This window comes from Chiloscyllium plagiosum, unplaced genomic scaffold (assembly GCF_037043375.1).
Source record: "Chiloscyllium plagiosum isolate Xiang-an unplaced genomic scaffold, Cpla_swu_hap1 HiC_scaffold_13, whole genome shotgun sequence".
NCBI lineage: Eukaryota > Metazoa > Chordata > Chondrichthyes > Orectolobiformes > Hemiscylliidae > Chiloscyllium > Chiloscyllium plagiosum.
Genome location: NW_028270151.1, coordinates 51,737,898 through 51,743,897, shown reverse-complemented (window position 1 = coordinate 51,743,897; position 6,000 = coordinate 51,737,898).

The following is a 6,000-nucleotide window of genomic DNA, read 5'->3' as shown; positions in this document are numbered from 1 at the left end:
TCCACTAGCCTTTCAGGACAAAACACTTTTGCCTGACCCTCTACCTGTTAGGTTTTTCCTACACATTACTTCAAACAGGGTATCAGCTAACTGAACTTTAACTCCTTCATCTTTCTCTTTAGTATGTACTTCTTGCTGGACTTATGACAGTGGAATCTTTTTACTACACACACTGGAAAGAGTCAGGGTATTTGTATTTTTATCTCTTGGTTCCCTGGTTTTCCTTTGGCTTCTACACAACAAAGGGTATCACTCTCACCTTGGATCCTGCTAAATCATTGCCAAGAACAAACAGTATTCCTGTAATTGACACTCTGTCGATCACTCCTATTGTTACTTCCCCAGTCATGATTTGGCCTTCCAATCAGTTCTTATACAGGGGAACACAAAATTTCTCTCCATCTACTCCATAAATTACCACTCTCTCAGGTAACATGTCAGAAAGAGTGTAAATACTTTCATCACTTACTATTGGAGACTGATTAGCTCCTGTTGTAATTTCTTTCCCTTCTCCCCCTGTCCTTCTTGAGTAAAGTTTGCCCACAGAGATTAAGTCTTTGTAGAGCTCTGGCTCTAACTCAATACCCAGCCTCTGCCTAGGCTGTGCACACTCCTGCAGCTCCTCAACTTTTACTGGGGTTTCCTTTACTACTTCCACTAATTCCACTGGCGTAACCTCTTTTACCACATCTTTTTCCACAGTGCCTTACTTCAATGACCAGCACCCGTGATTTTATGTGTCCCACCTTACCATCATGAAAACACCTGAGGCCTTTCACCTCGTTTTCACCCTCGTGGGCTTCTTTTTTTCACCTGCTTTAAACTACTCCAAGTGTGATCTACTCTTTGTCTTGTAGTGAAGAATTTCTTCTTCTCCAAATTTCTGTCCCTCACAGGATGAAATTCCTGTCGGATGCTAACTTGCACTTTATGCACCAATGCATAATGATCTGTCATCTCTGCCGCACCTCTCACTTCTTGAACTTTCTGTTCATCCGCATAGGGTTTTATCATCTCAAGAAATGAGTTTTTAAATACCACTAATCTCTCTTAGAGCCTCATATGTCTTATCTATTTTTAAGGCCAGCACCCATCTATCAAAATTGCTTCTGGTTCCTTCTTTATGTTTCTGAACCACTGTCTAGATACTTTTGGTACCAACTCATAAGCACTCAAAACAGCCTTTTTGACACCTGCATAATCTCTTGACCCCTTATCTGACAATGCTGCAAATACCTCACTAGTTCTGCTTACCAGCTTATTCTGAACTAGCATTACCCACAAGTTGTCTGGTCACTCCATCTATCGAGCCAATCTTTCAAATGAAATAACAAAGGCTTCAACATCATTCTCATCAAAATGTGGCAATGCTTTAACAAATTAGTATACATCACTACCTTCACACTTCATCTCCATCCTGTTAGCTTGACTTTCCTGACTAATTGGCAACTTCTGAAGTTCAAATTCTCTCTCACTTTCTTTCTGCTCAGCTAAGAATCTTCTCTTTCTTTCTTTATCTTCTAACTCCAGTTGCCTCATCTGCAATTTAAGTTTTTCTAACTCTACTGCACTTATCTGTGTCTCTGATACACCTAAGTGCTTGACCAACTCCATTACGATTTCTGGGCAAATTTGGGAAGCATCTTCAAACCCCAGAACCTCTTTAGCAATCTTAAGAGCCATTTCTCTCATTTTTAATTTCATCAATCACAAGTAACTGAAATTAAACAAATTTTCTCACCTAAGTTTTATTTAATAATCCAGGACACTAATCAAGTGTTTAAATCTGCTGGGATCTTTCATACCCCAAATCTGTTCAAATCTCAGACTGGATCTGTCTAAACCTGTCCAAATCTATCTAAATCCCGGACCTGACACCTCAAACTGTTATAAGATGGAGGTGAACTCCTTTGTTAATTAAAACGAACACCCAGAAAAGCTCCCCTCACCTCAGTAATCTGTTAACATATGAGTGACAGATTCCACTATTTAAACACAATAACTTTAATTGATTTTTTAATTCTAAAAGTGAATATTCAGCAGCAACTATTCACAAATCTAAGCTTCCATTTCTCTTAACTGCTTACTATCTGCCTCCAACTCTATAACAATATGCTGTTCCAATAAGAGAATTATTAAAATTACATCAACTTAAATTTAAAACCACCCAGTCTCTTTCTTCTTCTGTGTCTTCACTCTTCTGGCTGAGGATCTCCCGGTATTGTCCTCGTTCTTTTTACTGCGAGTATGTTTCACATGAAAAAGTACTTGTGATAGCGAGTGTTTTCTAATTTCTTTGAGAGTAAGATTTTAGATGGGCAATTAGCTCTCCAGCAGTTTCTTTTTCTATGGCAGTTGGTCTCTGACCAAATTTCAAAATTCCACATTCTTATACCCCCTCAACAATGGATCATCTCATTGGTTCGATGTTGGCAAAACAGTAAATTCAAACTTGATTGGGTTTTCGTATCCTGGGACATACATAAACTGTTAAATTTGAATTGTTGTCAAAACAGTAACCAAAACTCATGTATCTTTTTCACAGCCAAAAGTTACATATTTTTAAATTTCCAGTACATTCTGGCACTGCCATCCAGCCATATACACAGGTGCTTGTAAGCTCTCAGTTCAGAACAGCATTGGCTCTGCCTTAAAGGTACAGTACACACGTTCAACTTCATAACATAAAGTAAATATGAAGGTTCAGTGTCAATTACGTACATACAATGTTAGCATTCCTTTCAGGAGGGTTGTCCCTTTTGAAGCAAGAGCAGAGATGTACTACTGAGGCTGTTTAAGGCTGTGATCAGATGCATTTGGCATTTGTGAGCAGTTTTATGCCCCATATTTAAGGACGGATGTGCTGGTATTGGAGGGGAATAGAGGAGATTTACAAGAATGGTCTTGAGGGTGAAGGGCTTGTCATAAGAGGAAAAGTTGGGCACTTTGGGGCTGTACTCAATGGAGTTTATAAGGATGAGAGGGAACTCATTGAAATGAAGACTACAGAGGATCCTGGATAGAATGGATGTGGGGATGATGCTTCTATTAGTAGGGAGACTTGGAGCCAAATACACAGCCTCAAAGTGAAGGGACAACCTTTTGGAACTGAGGAGGAATTTCTTTCAGCTAGAGTGTGGTTAATCTGTAGAACTCATGGCCACAGAGAGCCATGGAGGCCAAGTCATTGAGCCTTTTTAACACAGAGATAGGTAGGTTTTTGATGCATGAGGGCATCAAGGGTTACGGAGAAGGTAGGAGAATGGGATTGAGAAAAATATCAGTCATGATTAAATGGCAGACTGTATTCAATGTACTGAATGGACTAATTCTGCTCTTATATCTTATGATCTAAAATGCTGTTGAAACTCAGAGTTAATGTTTTGAGTCACTCAATCATATTTAAAATGTTAACTCTGTTTCTCTCCCCACAAACACCGTCAAGACTAGCTGAATTTTTCAGAATTTTCTCTTTTCATTCAGTATTACCATCAGCTCGGATCACAACAGTATTCTAATACCTTGAATGGATTTTAAAAATAAAACAGAAAGAATTTACATTCAAAGGATGTATTTGTGTTCACCATCCAATTCACATATCAAGAATGGTGTTGGACGAAATATCAGAAGGTTGTTCACTCTTAAGTGAATTGCATCACAGCACAAGTCTATCTCCAGAAAGGAAAACTGTGCAACAACCAAAGTCTGTGACAATCTTTATGTGGAGCAAGTGAGTAAACTTTGTTGCATAACTCTTGACTTTTTTTCAGTTTAGTATTTCACTTTTCACTTGAAGTATATTTGTAAGTATGTTTCGATCACTCCTAAGCCTCCAAGCCAATCAGTTGTTGCCTTGAAGTCATTCTTTTTATTTTAAAAAATGGATGTGATGGGACAGTTTCTGGTTTGCTCCCTAATTTTCCAAGCCTTAGTTGTCGTTTAAGTTATTGTCAGCTTTATTGTATTTCAGCATTTGATGTGTGATGTTCTGTACTGAATAGTTCTGTTTTAACTGCAAATGAAGATAAGTTACAGTCAATTGCGAAATGATCCATTTTATAATTAGCTGAAACTGGTAGAAAAATCTGGTTCTGTGAGATTAGAAAAGTGGAGATACATTAAATGTCTTCTGCATAAGATATAGGGTTTTTGCTTAAATTATATCAGCTGAGAAAAGTAGTGAATTGCAGGCAACCTGATTGCTCAGTAGAAAAAGCCATGTAAATAGGGATTTTTCATGGTGAATAATTCTTGAATTATTTGAATGTTATCCTCTATGTCAATGACATTCCATCAAAATAGCTCTACTAATCTATTCAATGCACTTAACTCTAATACAGCATTAATGCTCTGATGGATAAATATTCTCAGCAAGTGCTTACAGAAATCCTTTGAGTAAACATTATCATTGATCAAGTTAGTTCCAACAACTTAGAGAAAAGAAAGACTGCTTTTGAAAATATCTGGGCATCTCAAAGCGTTCTATAGCCAATGAAGCATTTTTTAATGTATGGTCATTTACAGAGGATTAATAGTTGTGAGAAATTAGTTGAAAATTATTACATTGAATTGAAAATTCGACTTACATTGGCAAACAGAATGTCGTGACCATACTTGAATGGAATTGACAAAGAAGACTCGATTGTCTTTTCTGAAGCAATTGTGGTATGGTCTGCTCTCTGGTCACTCAAATGGATTAGCATTGATTCCAAGTCAGTGCCCAGAATCAGTTTAAGTTGCGAATGAGCTGTCAGTATTGCTAAATCTTTTGGTAACATTTTACGAATTACTACATATCAAGAAGACTTCATTGTTTGTAATAAACTTTGAGACATCTTAATGACACATCAGGTTCAATATCAGTACAAGTCTACCCTTTTCTGACTATTCAGGCATAGAAAATATTGGAGAAATTTAGCAGGTTTGGCAGCATTTGTGGAGAGGGAAACAGAGTTAATGTTTTAGGTTTGGTATGACTTCTTCAGTTTGTATTGTCAATTCTGTTTATTTCTCCACAGATGCTGCCAGACCTGCTGAGTTTCTTCAGCATGTTTGTTTTAGATTTCCATCATCTTCAATATTTTGTCTTTATTGCTTCAGACATGTCTGCCATTACCCCAAAAGCCTTTGAATTTCCCAGTAAAACATTCATAATATATTCATATCACACATCATATATGGAGAAAGTGAGGACTGCAGATGTTGGAGATCAAAGTCGAGAGTGTGGTACTGGAAAAAGCACAGGAGGTCAGGCAGCATCTGAGGAGCAGGAGAATCAATGTTTTGGCATAAGCTCTTTATCAGGAGTGAGGCTGATTCCTGATGAAGGGTTTATGCCCGAAACATAGATTCTCCTGCTCCTCGGATGCTGCCTGACCTGCTGTGCTCTTGCAGCACCACATTATCAGCCATTATATCTTATGTGTAATATTTAGTATGTTTATATTTTATGTCAATAATATATAGTGTGTAGTGTGGACTCTCCATCATTGAATACATGGAGCACTGCAGTAGATATTTTTGGTCTCCGAGATAATCAAGGGAAACGGGGAGCAGGTAAGACAGTTGAGTTGAGGACCAAGATGAGCCATGATTGTGTTGAATGGAGGATCAGGCTTGATAGGCCATATTGTCTACTCCAACTCCTGTTTATTGTGTTTGTTGTGTTTACTCATTTGTTCTGCTGGTACAGTACATTATAAATGTGTACAATGCATTTTATCTGTTATATCTATTGATCCATTGCATCTACTTGTTTTTTTGTATGCCCCTGGCTATCTTTCAAGATTCCACTTCAGTTGAGGTTCCAAGTCAATTCCGGAGATATTCCATTCAATATTCTGTTCTCCTGACATCACATTACACAATTGCCAGGCTGATCATCTCCAAAAAAAGATAAATTACCAGTTTTTCCTTAACATTCAATAGCATTACCACTGCTGAATCCCCCACTATTGACATTGTGGGGATTACCATTGAACAGAAACCGAACTAGTCATT